Source organism: Saimiri boliviensis, chromosome 4 (genome assembly GCF_048565385.1).
Source record: "Saimiri boliviensis isolate mSaiBol1 chromosome 4, mSaiBol1.pri, whole genome shotgun sequence".
Classification (NCBI taxonomy): Eukaryota; Metazoa; Chordata; class Mammalia; order Primates; family Cebidae; genus Saimiri; species Saimiri boliviensis.
Window position 1 is genome coordinate 112,597,403 of NC_133452.1, and position 15,083 is coordinate 112,612,485.

Here is a 15,083-nt window from a genome sequence, read left to right on the forward strand (position 1 = left end):
AATGAAATCTATGTTATATGTAGCAAAACAAAACAAAATAACAACAACAACAACAACAACAAAACCAAAAACAAAAATAGAAGGTGCACAGTGAAAGGCCTTAAAATATTTCTTTTAAAAAATTAACAAAATCAAATAAAAATAAGCACTTATTTGGTATAGGCAAATACTATATATAATAAGTGTTTGATAAACATCTGTTAAATACTTTTCACTTGCAAATATATTTTAGCTCTCTGGAATGATAAAAAGTTGTGTTTAACCATTTAAGACCTCTCATATACAATTCTGATTTTATAGTTTATAACTTTAAACTTCACCATGTCAGTAAGTATTGGAAAGCCATAACAGACCAATAACAAATAAAAAGATGGAAGTAGAAATTAAAAATCCCTCAAAAAAGAAAAGTCCAGGACCAGATGCCTTTAAGGCTGAATTCTACCAAACATACAAAGAATAATTTCTACCAATTCTTCATGAACTTTCCGAAAAAACAGAACTAGAGGGAGTACTTCCAAACTCATTTTATGAGGTTAGCATCACCCTGGTACCAAAGCCAGATTAAAACACCACAAGAAAAAAAATGCAAGCCAATATCTCCATTAAATATAGATGGAAGAATCCTTAACAAAATGCTGGAAAACTGAACTCAACTATACATCAAAAAAATTGTAGATTATGACCAAGTGAGATTTGCCACTGGAATGTTAATTTTGTTTAATGCATACTAATAAATCAATGTGATACATTTTATCAACAGAATAAAAGATTGAAACCACATGATCACCTCAACTGATACATAGAAAGCATTTGACAAGGTTCAGCTTATTTTTTTGATAAAAAGTATCAACAATTGGGCATAAATGGAAATTCTCTTAACATATAAAAGTCATTTATTAGAGGCTCATAGCTAACACCATAATCAATGGGAAAAAACCGAAAGCTTTTCTTCTAAGATTTGGTATTTGGGAAACATGTCCACTCTCACTACTTCTGTTTAACATGGTACTGAAGTACTATAGCAAGGGCAATCAAACAAGAAAAAGAATCAGAAGGCATTCACATTGGAAAGAAATTCTATTTGCATGTGACATGGTCTCGTATGTAGAAAACCCTAAAGACTATACACATGCAGAATCTCTTTTAACTAATCAAGGAATTCAGTAAAGTTGCAAAACACTGAAGAACTTCCAAAATCAGTTGCATTTCTGTACACCAAAAATGACCAATTAAAAAACAAAGAAAATCTAGTTTATGATATATCAAAAAGAATAAAATAAGAGAAATAAATTTGACCAAGGAGATGAATGCTCTGCACACTTAAGGCTACAAAACACTGATGAAAGAATTTGAAGAATATTCTAATAAATGGAAAAATATTATGTGTTCATAGATCAGAAGTAATATTGTTAAAATGTCTATACTATCCAAAGCTATGAACAGACTCAGTGAAATCTGTGTCAAAATTCCAATCGCATTCTTCACAGAAATAGACAAAATAATTCTAAAATTTGTGGAACCACCAAAGACCCCAGATAGCCAAAGCAACCTTCAGAAAACAATGGGAGACATCACACATGCTGATTTCAAATATATTATAAATTAGATTACAAAGTAATCAAAACCATATGGTATTGTCATAAAAACAGACACAGTGACTGTACAGAATAGAGTGCCCAGAAATAAAACTGAGCTTATATTGTAAGCTAATTTTTGACAAAAACTTCAAGCATACACCATGGAGAAAAATAGTCTCTTCAATAAATGGTTTCAGACAAACTAAATATCCACATGCAAAAGAATAAAATTGGACCCTTATCTCACACCATGCACAAAAACCAACTCAAAAATGTATTAAAGACCTAAACATAAGACCTGAAACCATAAAAGTTCTGGAAGAAAACACGGGGAAAAAGCTCTTTGACATTGCCTTTGGTAAAGATTTTTTTGGCCTCCATGCCAAAAGCTTAAGCAACAAAAGCAAAAATTAACAACTTACAAGAAACAAGTCTATAGGAAAACCAGGCAACTCTATAGCATAAATAATACATACATAAATGAAATGAACAACCTAACTGAAAATGGTCAAAGGGCTTGAATAGACATTTCTCCAAATAAGACATAAAAAATGGCCAACAGATACGTGAAAAGGTGCTCAGTATTACTAATCATCAGGAAAATTCAAATTAAACCACAATGAGATATAATCTTATACCTGTTAGGATGGCTATTATAAAAAAGACAAGATATAACATGTATTTTGGTGAGGACATGGAGAAAGGGAGCCCGTGTACACTGTTACTGGAAATGTAAATTAGTGCAGCTAATGATGGAAAACAGTATGAAGGTTTCCAGAAAATTAAAAATAGAACCATATATGCCCTGGCAATCCTGCAGCTGGACATATACCCAAAAGAAATGAAATGAGCTACTTACAGAGATAAGCGAACTCTCATGTTCGTTTTAGAATTATTCATAACAGTCATGACAGATAAAAAAACCTAAATGTCTATTGATAGATAAATGAATAAAGAAATACATAATGAAATATTATTTAGCCTTAAAAAAGATTAAGACCCTACCATTTGCAAGATGGATATACCTGGAAGATATTATGCTAAGTGAAATAAGCCAGATATAGAAAGAAAAATACTGCATAATCTTGCTTATGTGTGGAGTCTTAAAACAAGTCCAAATACATAGAAACAAAGAATGAAACAGTGGTTGACAGGGGTGGGGAGAAGGGGAAATAGGGAGATGTAGGTTGAAGGGTACAATGTTATAGATAGGTGGGATGACTAGATCTAGAGATCTAAGGCATAACATAAGAACTATAGCTATTATAGTGTATTGTATGTTGAAGTTTGTTAAAAGAATAGATTTTAGGTGCTCTTACAGCACACACACACGGTAACCATGTGAGATGATGTATATGTTAATTTAATTGACTATAGTAAACATTCATTATGTATATCAATACATTATAGTGTATACTTTATATACAATTACAAAACAAGTCAGTGAATATAGATGATTCTAATGTAAAATTGGGCTAAGTCTTTAAGACAAGTATAAATTAATAAAGGAAAAGGATTGATCAGGTATTTAATTTCATGTATCAAATCACTTTCTGCTTAAAATATATTGAGTTGTTTCTGTTTTTTTTTTTTTTTTTTTTTTTTTTGAGACGGAGTTTCGCTCTTGTTACCCAGGCTGGAGTGCAATGGCGCGATCTCGGCTCACCGCAACCTCCGCCTCCTGGGCTCAGGCAATTCTCCTGCCTCAGCCTCCTGAGAAGCTGGGATTACAGGCACGTGCCACCATGCCCAGCTAATGTTTTGTATTTTTAGTAGAGACGGGGTTTCACCATGTTGACCAGGATGGTCTCGATCTCTCGACCTCGTGATCCACCCGCCTCGGCCTCCCAAAGTGCTGGGATTACAGGCTTGAGCCACCGCGCCCGGCCTGTTTTCTTTTTTAAATCCTGACACATATTACAATGCGTTTATAAAATGCTGTGACTAAAAGGTAAACATATTAATTAAAAAAAGAAAGAATGAAAACTTGAAAAAGAAATTCACCATGTGGTAAAAGTTCTTAAAGAAATATTTTGGAATGGTTTATTAAATGCAAATATTTCTGTTCTTCTTTTTAAAGGGATCTTTATTGTTCAACACCAATAACAGATAGGTATTTGTAAGTGGACATCACTTTTTTTAAAAAGAGATCTTATTGAAATATAATCTTTTAAAGCTTTTTAAAAATCTTCTTTATTCTCAGAGATTATGATTCTATTCATTTCAATAAAAAAGAAAATCAACATTTAAAAAATAAGCGGGAAAACATTAAATATGTAAACAGATGCATGAATTAAAATGCAATTTTGTACATTCTCAACAGATTACAATAATCTCTATTATGTTCCAGAAATGTTATATAAATATGATTACTAATATTGCTATTTCTTTTGGGGAAAGATTGAACAATTATTAAAAATAAGGTCAGTATAATGTCTCCCTTTCTCTCCCTGACTGACTCCACTGCCTTTTAAACTGTCTTTCAGCTCCTGCCATTGCTGCCATAGGTGATTCTATAGGAAATACTTTGAACTTTTAGATAATTTGAAGGTTCTAAAGCTGAATATAAACTTTGAAGAGCGGCAACATTTTTATAAGACTCATAATGGGAAGTCTCCACTGGCATTTAGCCAGTGGACCTAAATGGTGCCAGTTCAGCATTTAATAAGTATGTTTCTTTTAAAAACCTGGACATATTTGCTCTATTTATATTATTGCTTAAAGTTTAGCCAATTCATTTGAGTTACAAATACAAATACTCCTGGGAGACATACGGGGAGTTTGATAAATTAGTCCAAGCAGAGTGGTTTCCTGTTAGGAACTGAAATCGAATTGTATGTAGGGAATGAATGTTTGTACAGAAAGTAATTCTGGACATAGGTGGAGTGGCACCATATAGGGTTTCCTTCAGAAAGAAGCCACGGAGCACCAGAAGGAAATGTTTTAAGGCTCTGCAGTAAGGAAGGTGAGAGGGAACCTATGGGAAGTTAAAAAGGGATTTCTCCTGAGCCTAGGAGAGGAATGATAGAAACCTTGTCAAGGTTTCAAGAGAAACACGGATAGAAGCAGTTAAGGCACCAGTGATGCCCTATGAATTCATAAAGAAAAAAAACTTGAAAGGTAGCTGGAAAGGTTTCAAGAGGAATAGGGATAGAGGCAGTTAAGTCACCAGTGATGCCCTATAAATTCATAAAGCAAAAAAAAAAAAAAAAAAAAAAAATTGAAAGGTAGCTAGAAAATCAAACAATAAAGGTAGTGAAATTAAACATTTTTTAAACTCCTAGATTACTCATTCCCTGATCTCAAAAATTAAACTTTTAAACAGGGAATCGTTGAGAGGGGAGCATCGCACACTGGGTCTGTTAGGGAGGGGCAAGGGAGGGACAGCAGCGTGGGGTGGGGGCGCGGGAAGGTTGGGGAGGGATAACATGGGGAGAAATGCCAGATGTAGGTGACGGAGGGATGGAGGCAGCAAGCTGCCGTATGTGTACCTATGCAACAATCCTGCCTGATCTGCACATGTACCCCAGAACCTAAAATACAATTAAAAAAAAGAAAAAAAAGAAATAAAAAATTAAACTTTTTTTGATCTTATTTCACATGTTCTAATGAAGGGAAACATTTTACAATAATGATCTGATTATAATTCTAATGTTTTAATGGTAAATAAAACTTTCGTTGAGCAGATTAAGAACCTAACCTAATTATTCATATGTGCTTCACAAATTTCAAATGACAATTTCTTTGGAGTTCACAAGAGAAAATACCTTAGAGTGGCAAATAAGGAAATAAAGTACTTTTTGAGCTAACCTTATTTTCAGATAAATCATTCTCTCACAAATCAGATCAGATGTTTGCAGTTCTAGGAACAAATAAGAGAGTTTCATGCCTTTAGGCACCTGCTCAAGTCTTCCACCCTCTGCCCTCAGTCCCACCTATAGCTTTATCCCAGTGTGGAATAAATTTTCTAAACAAGGTGATTCAGAAACATTGGTTCATTTTTTAATACAAGGTTTTGTTAGGTTACCTAATTTTGCAGCCTTCTATGAGTCCCCAGGAAGAACTGACTATTCTCTTCATCATGCATCTAGATCTTGTTTCTTCTATCTAAAATATTTCATTGCTCTTTCTGGTTTTCATCTTTATATTAGATGGTATCTATTAGCAGGTGTCTCTTTTAGAACCAAGAACTGTGGTGTGCTTGTCTTTGTGTTCTCAGTGCCTAGCATAGTAGGTTCTCCCCAGGAAACAGATGAACGAGGGAATAGGTGTGTAGATGCATAAATGAATGAGGCATGAAGCAGCTGGCTTGAAATACCCTTTTGGGATGTCACCTAATCATCAGTTAGAACTGCCTACCTGCCAGGAATTACCCAGAAATATGGGTTTGGCTCCCTTTACTGCTTTCCTTTTCCCATAGACTAAGATAATTTTAAATAACCATATATGAAGATTATCAGCAATCTGAGGGGACAATGGATTTTTTTATTTTTGAATTTTTGTGATGTTTAGATATTTCAGCTACAAGCTAACATATCATATAAATATAACTAACCTGATTTGTCGGCTAGAAAATAATACAATAAGACCCTGTCTCTTCTGGCTATATGACTGCACTTATAGCAGGGAAACAAAGTAGGGGGAGGGTTCACAAGCCAACACTCACGTTAGAAATAAATAAAAATGATGTAATTTTAGCAAAATAATTTTGGAAACTGCTAGAGGTTTTGGAACAAAATAAAATAAGAGCTTGCTTCTGGATTGCTATTAGCCACATCACCTTCTCTAGAGCATTTGAAAATTTCCAGTGAAAAGTAGTTGAAACTCAGAATTGGTGCAGTGTGCTCTTTCTCTTCGGAGCTGTTGTTTCTGCAGAAATAAAGGAGAAATTTGACCTCGACTGCGTTCCTGGAGGCCATGCCTACTCTAGTTTATTCCCAGTGGAGCTGCATAAGGAAGAGTTAGTGAGTCTGCTAGCCAGGGCTGCCACTGCAATACTTTCTTCAGAAAGTTTTGCCATCTGGAAAATGAATGATTCAACTGCACTGGCACAAGTACATCATTTGTAGGAAATAGAAGTACAATGATATTAATTGAACAAGCTTCAAAATAAATATAGAACATTTGTACAGGAATGCTAACCAGTTGGTGAAATGTGAATAGGTCTAAATGGCTTTCATCTTGAATGATCTGGACACTCTGTTTCAGTCTGTTTTATTTTCAGGGTAGAAATGCTTATTTTTCAATGTGGTGACTATAAAGAAAAGAAAATTTTCATCAGGTCACACCTCAGACTTTCTTGTTCATTTTTTAGAAGTCTTTTTTAAAGCACCTCCATGAAAACAGCTATCAGGTCTTCATTCCAAAATACATAAACACACACTTCATCAAGTACAAGAATACATTTCCCAACTAGTATTTATTATCATCACCATCATCATTGATACAATGATAAGACTACTGAGCACTACCAAAATCTAATACATTTGAAGATGCACATGTTTTCATATTTTAACATCTCTGATGTCAAAATGTATCTTTCAGTTTATGTTGTTTTACTGTTATTATCAGCCAGGAGGTGGATGTGACATAGTTGTTTAACTGACATTTATGGAAAAATCAAGAAAGGGCCAACATGAAAACATATACAATGAATGCCATCACCTTGAACTATTGTTCTGGAGACAATGGTGAAGCCTTTTAAGAAATGCTGTGTGACCAATGATCATGATGAAATTGAAAAGAATTACTCTGTGGAAAAATACCAAAATCAATGAATTTGATTCTAAAAGTGTTCAGAATATTCTAAGTATTTTAATCAAATAATTTTATTTGTGTTTTATTTTTGTGTTTGTAGAGTGATATAGGATAAAAATATATACTCCGTAAGTCTAAAAGCTTAGAAGAGTTATTTTATTAGATCAATAGTGTATTTTAATAGTGTATTAGAGTTCTTCAAAGAAACAGAACTATTAGAAGGTGTGTGTGTGTGTGTGTGTGTATGTGTGTGTGTGCATAAATAACTCTAACTTTGGTATGAGATCCATGGTACATTCTTAAAGTTTACAGTAGAGAAAAATAAAAACTGGAGTGATTTCAGTATCAGACATTAGAGGTAGAATCATATAAAGAAAACCAACACCCAGTTCTCAGCCAGACTGAGAATGCATTAAGATGGGAATAAAAAGAAAGTTCATTTTGATAACTTCTACCTTCTCCTTTGGGTAGGAGGAAGGGTTTCTGATAAGTAGAGTTGTAGGTAAGAAAGAAGAGTAGTTGGAAATTTAAGAAGAAAGAAAAATTCCAGAAAAGGGAAGATGTTGTGGAGACATGTATATAAAATAACAAGTAGCGGTAAAGTTCTATAGTGAAACCGAGATGAGAAATTCTGTTTCTGGGACATCTGGGAATCCTTTTATGAAGGACCTTGGCCTCCCTAAACATTTTCCAGTGGGGTTTCTCATGACCATTGATATGGCTTGGCTGTGTCCACACCAAAATCTCATGCAGATTTGTAGTTCCTATAATCCCCACATGTTGTGGGAGGGACCTGTTGGGAGGTAATTAAATCATGGGGCAGTTACCTCCATACTGTTCTCGTGATAGTGAGTGAGTTATCATGAAATCTGATGGTTTTATAAAGGGCTTTTCCCTCCTTTGCTTGGCACTTCTCCTTCCTGCCACCCCATGTGAACAATGATGTGTTTACTTCCCCTTCTGCCATAATTGTAAGTTTCCTGAGGCCTCCTCAGCCCTACAGAACTGCAAATCAATTAAAACTCTTTCCTTTATAACTTACCCATTCTCAGGCAGATCTCTATGGCAGCATACGTATGAGCTAATACAACCATCTAGAGAGCTTCTGAAAGGACGGATCTCAGGAATTACTTTCTAGAGACTCAGATCTGGTACACCTGCATTGAGGGTCAGGAATCTCTGTTTTGAAGGAATACCCCAAGTGGTGCTGATGCTAAACCTTTTAAAACATTGGTCATACAATTAATCAACAATTATTTGATGATTTAGCACACAAATACCTCTTTGCAACCAGGTTTATGTTATTGGGAACCAACCAACTAACTAGGTTTATGTTATTGTTTCCCCAGGTGTGAAGAGCTTTCACAATATACCCTAGCTTAAATAAACTTATAATTAAAATAAACCATGTAAATATTTACTAAACATTTTAAATATAAATGATAGTGATACACAAATTTGAGTAATATTTCTTGAAACCAAGTGCCCAATGACGCTGTTAACTGCTGTTTATCTGCTTCATATGAAATACCCATTAGCTTCCCTCCGTCCTTTACCCTAAGTTCCATAAAACCCACCGACTTATACCCACCATACTTACCACTCTGTCCTCAAACTCCTATTTGGGCATTTTCTCTTGATTCTTCAAATTTCATTCTGATAAGCTGAATGAAATTACCTCCTTAGCAAACAGTCTGTTCATGGTTAAGTAACTCATAAATAGTTGAGCCAGAATCTGAACCCAAGTCCATCAAAAGCCTGAGTGAATTGAGGCAATTCGACTGGATCTTGTTCTGTCACAGTTATAAATCCATACACTTTTGCTATGGTAGACAGAAAGTTTAATTTTGGCTTGTCTCCAGAATTAAATTGAAGAGATATGAATGGACTCTAAAAATTCTGGACATAGAAAAGTTCAGCAAAAGTCTTCAGCATCACTTTAATTATTTTCTCAAGTTCTGGATCTTAAAGGACTTTATCTAAGGACATCACTGCCAGTGGCTTCCAGCACCAAGGTCTAAAGGCAAAGGGAGCCTAAGTGTCTTATATAGCTAGAGGTAATGAAAATCAGAAGTTGGCCTGAGTGTTTCATTTACCTAATGCTGTAAAATAAGTTACTCAAAAACTTTGTGACTTACGTCAAACTCATTTTACTATTTCTCACAGTGTCTGTGGGTCAAGAATTTGGACTGAGCTTTGCTATGTGGTTTTGGATTGCGATTCATTAAACTATTGCAGTCGTATGAGATGGCGAGTAGAGCTGGAATAGTGTATGGTATCAGCTAGGAGCTCACCAACCATCTGTCTCTCTCATCTTAGGGTCTCTTGCATACATGAATTTGGGATTCCTCATAGCATGGTGCCTGGGGGCTGTTTGACTGCTTACATGGTGGCTGGCTTTCCTAAGTGAGTGCCCCAAGAGAGCCCGGCAGAAGACATATCATCTTTTATGATCTGATCACACAGAGCATCACTTCTACCATTTCTATTGATTGGTGGGAAGAGTGTCAAAACCTTTATGAACATGGTTTTTAATCAAAACATTCAGCCACTGACAGAATATCTTGTGGTTATGAGCTATTCTGAGTGTCCATGGCAGGAAAGGGAAAGGATAAAAATACACTGCATGTGACATACAAGGTGACTTACATGCATACAGTGTCTATAATGACATATCTCAGGGATTATATGGATATAAATATTTAAATCTAGAAAGTCATATAGAGTTATTGCTTCCAAAGTGTTTGAGAGTCTCTTAGAGTAAAAGTCATGTGTTATGACTTATACTACAAGACATGCATAAGTGTCCTGCTTGAGTGATGAAACCACTTTATGTTTCTATTTATTCAAATGGATTGAAAATACTCAAAGATAAAAGACATGGTGCCTTTAAAAATTGAAAGCAGATACTTGGTAGATGATAAATTTTAAGTGGGAAATAAATAAATCCACTTGATGATTAGCCATTGCTTATGAAGGAGGGTGGGATTGAGTGAGTGATTTGAATTCACTGCCAGAAAAATTATTTCCTTGTTAGAAGTAAAATTTCACAGGTTTTTGAAATACAGATTTCATCCCACTTATGCATAGCATCTGAGGAGACAAATTCACTTCTTTCAGATTAAATTAAGTCTTCTTAAGTTGAAAGGTTATTGAGGTGGATTATACAGACCTAAGAAAAGTTATGGAAGAAATGGAAGTATGAAGAAAGTACCTAACGTCTTTCTGTAACTGGTTTTGAGTACATTAAAGGGTGGAGCAGTCTCTCACAAATAATTTTATCCCTAAACAACTCAGAGGAATTGCAGCAAGGTCAAGACAGAGCAAGGTCCCAATCTAGGGCTCAGTATATGTAAGGTTTCCTGGGCCCTTCATGGTTCCCAAGATTGCTGAAAAGTTTACTGTCACCAAGCATCTTCCTGTAAATGTTCTTTGGGTAGGACAACTACCCAAGCAGGAGCCATGACTTGACTTTATTGTCCCTTTCTACCCAATTTCCAGCCAACTAAGATCAATTTCTTACTTCTTCCCAGTTAGAAAATAAGTAAATCTTACAATCTGAGGTGTCATTTTCTATGTCTCCATTTAGAAATAAAAATGTGGATTTGAGTTCTCTTGTCACTGCCCTTCAGCAGAGTGTCTTTATGATTCTCAGTACTTAGGATGATTTTTATTGCAGTAGGTTTAGAAAAATAATGGTACCATAAATAAATCTTATTATACTTTCTATTCATTGAACTTACTACACTAGCTTTAAGGAATCGGGTATAATGGAAAACCTGCATTCTACATTTGATACAGTAGGGAACAATAAAGGAGATAATTTTTTTTCTATACGTAACAGAAGCCCACAGAGCATTTTATTCCAAGGTTTACACAAGCTTGAGTTATAAGTGGAATTATAGCTATCATTTTTACTTTTACTTAGTAAGATCTTCAGTGGTAGTGACCTTCCTAAATAAGGTATAAAGTTTACAACCAAACAGTGATTGTATAGGTAACAAAAACTGTGGTCATGACATTGCTGATAACAGAATTTGTGTGTGTATATGATCTAAAATTTTCTCCCCGTATTATTAAACCCACTGGGTCCTTTGCTAGATATGTTTGTTGAGGCATGGTGAGGCTTAGGTTATTTTATTTGTCAAGAGACTTTTAAAATTTGATTTAAAGATAGAGGAGAAAGTTCACAATATAAAATAAAAAAATACTTAAACAAATTTTTATCAGGAAAAGGGAGAAAATTAGAAATTATCTGCTTCCCAGAAGTAGCTCTCAGTTTTAATCCATGTTTATATTTGACTATCTTATTAAGGACAGGATAAATGAAGGCCTTCTGCCTAAAATGTTGCCTTAAAACCATGAAAAAAAATTTAAATATTGTCCTCATTAATCCAATAGGGAAGCCAATATCTTGTGGCTTGGACCATCCTTGTGTTTGGCAGAGACATTGGAGACGCCCAGGATTGACTCGCTGGTGTGGCACATGAGCATCACTGGGTAATTTATTTCCAGATGGAAACATATGCTAAAAAAACTATAATTCTAAGAGAAAACAATAATATTTTTTTTTCCTGAAATTGGGGAAGGTCATGGTGTCTGACTTAAAATGAAGCCATCAGAAAACAAGTTTATATAGCAAAAATAAAATTAAATTCATGTTAGTAGTAATCCTCTATAAACATTTCACTTTCCACTTTTAATTACTAAAGGCAAAGGACTCAGGTTTTGTAAAACTGAGTAGTAATGACAAGGTCTTGTGAGGAATTTCATTTTTAATTTTTTCAGTAGAGAAAATTCAATGCTTGAAATGTCAGACTATTGGAAAGTATAGACAAACATTTTCCTTTAAAGCAATCAAAACCTAGATTGCTTCAAGAATGCATAAATATTAAATGCCACAGTCTACATTAGAAATATATTTTTAAAAAGCACTCGGGAAAGTTAAAGTAAGTTGTCACATGAGGAAGGGAAAATAACGTATTCCCCTGATTGAAACAATACACATTTGGTTCTATACTGTAATAATTTCTGTAAATATCTTACTCTTAAACCTGAAGAGGACCAGTTGGATAGGTTGAACATTGCACTGTTGCCTAGCTTGTCTCTTCCAGTATCAACATAGTTCATTCTGCAAAAAAGGTTAAAATGATTTTTTTTTTGAGACCAAGTTTCGTTACCCAGGCTGGAGTGCAATGGCGCGATCTCGGCTCACCGCAACCTCTGCCTCCTGGTTTCAAGCAATTCTCCTGCCTCAGCCTCCTGAGTAGCTGGTATTACAGGCACGCGCCACCATGCCCAGCTAATTATTTGTATTTTTAGTAGAGACGGGGTTTCACCATATTGAACAGGATGGTCTCGATCTCTTGACCTCGTGATCCACCTGCCTCGGCCTCTCAAAGTGCTGGGATTACAGGCATGAGCCACTGCGCCTGGCCAAAATGAATTTAAATCTATAAATCCAATGCTGTTTGAAGAAATCATGAATGAAAAAATATTAACCTATGGTTAATTTCTCCTATATGCATAGGAGAAAGGTATTCTGATTTATTCCCATATTATTTGGGAAAGTTGAGGTTATAAATGTATGACTCAATTACCAGTAATATAAAAACCATGGAGTGAAGATAAGAAAATAATTTTGACTCTCTGTTATCAAGCCTGGCATAGTATAATATGGTATATGGACTGACATATGCTATGTGATGTGATGTACCAGAACAGAGCATCCACTCAGAAATATGAGTATTGTCAAGTAGAAATAAAAGGTGAGTATATTTCACGTCTTCAACATGCCACCTGCAGCCCAAAGTATGTTTGCTCTAATCTTCAGTGGGAGAAAAGTTACAGATCCCTTCTCCCTGGTATGGCTGATTCATTTTGACAAAGTACCCAGGCAGCTTCGTTTGTTCCTATACTTTTAAAAGTGATTTGTGCCAAAATAATAGTTCTACAGCATTTTTGAGGGCTCTTAATTCTTTCCCTGGGATAAAGATTTGGTTGACCATTGAGTAGCCACCTGAAGATGCTGTCTTTGTGGACATTTAGGGGGATGTCTGCTTCAGGCAAAAAGGGTTTGCTCTGGTAAAACATCATGACTTGGGAATTAATTAGGATAGACAGGCCATTTAGTTAATAACATTTTTTTGACCCTAAGCCTTAGGTCCAGTTCCCACTTTGAGAAACACTGGCCAGACCTCCTATAAGTCTGACTGAGCAAAAGTTCACAATGTATCGATATCAATAAACTTTTTATTCTGTTATTTTCAGAGATATTTTAATTTAAAAAATGTAGATTTTTTTTGTTTGTTTGTTTTTGCCTCACTCCAATCATCTGTTGTATCTCCCTGCTACTATTTCAGTGTATTGATACAAAGGAGTTGAGGATAAATGTTTTTTAGGTTTCTCAATAAAGAGTAAAAAGCTTGAGTTGATCACTTTTCAACCGATAGTTTGGGATCATGTTTATCATCCTAGTTAGAGAAGGGCACATGCACCCCAATAATACATTTTATATAAGAGCCCCAGTTCTTTTACTTTATTTGGTTTATGTGTCTGTATCAGTCTGTTCTCACACTACTATAAAAAAAATACCTGAGACTGGATAATTTATTAGGAAAAAAGGTTTAATTGGCTCGCGGTTCTGCAGGCTGTACAGGAAGCTTAGTGGCTTCTTCTACTGGAGAGGCCTCAGGAAACCTAGAATCATTTCAGAAGACAAAGGGAAGCCAGGTACATTTTACATGGCTGAGCAGCAGGAAGAGATGGAGAGCGAGGAAGTGCTTCACACTTTAAAATGACCGTATCTCATAAGAACTCTATCACTATGCAGTACAAAGGGGAAGGTGCTAAACCATTCATGAAAACTCTACCCCCACGATCCAATCACCTCCCACCAGGCCACACTTCCAACACCGGGGATTACAATTTGACATGAGATTTGGTGGAGATACAGATCCAAACCATAGCAGTGTCTGTCCTCTAGCTCTCCTCAGGATGATATATTTCTACATCTCTATACAAAAATCATGATGGAAGAATTGCATTTATTATACGCTATGTAAATTTAATTAAACACAAAGTCTCACCCTCCCAAATTCCCATATTCAATTAGAAATATTTTTCACGTCCAAAAAAACCTCTAGAAAGCGTTGGAGAAACAAATCTACGCAAGTAATTTAAACTCTATCCTGGAAGTAGGGTGTCCATCACTGTGTCATCATTTACTCCTTTTAAGCACCTTTATTATTATTCCCCTGGCAGCTTTTTGTTGACTGATTTTTGATTGATTTGATTTGCTAAACCATCTGGTAAAAATCTGGTTTGAGTTTTCCTAGGCTATGGCATTCATTTTTCTCTTATTTGACATTGACTTCATAATTCTTTTTAATTTTTTTCTTTTTCTTTTTGACAGAAAAGATCCATTTCTAGTTGCAACCCAGGGGGAATGTCACTGGTGTCATCACTTGTATATTTTTTCTTTATAGTGACTTTCTCTGCTTTGGCATCATTATCTTCCTAGGGAAACATCCATGGCCAAGAATATGTGTTTCCTACTTTATGCCTTTCACATGAATATACTGCATGATGATAAAGAAACATACTAACTGACATATTTAAGTTAATTTAAATAATTGACCAATTTTTGTTGATTATTTGTATGGTTCACGATCTGTGTAAGAAACTCAAATTCAAGAAGAATTTCTAGCACTGTACACTCAGGCTTTTAAAAAATTAAGTAAACTTATA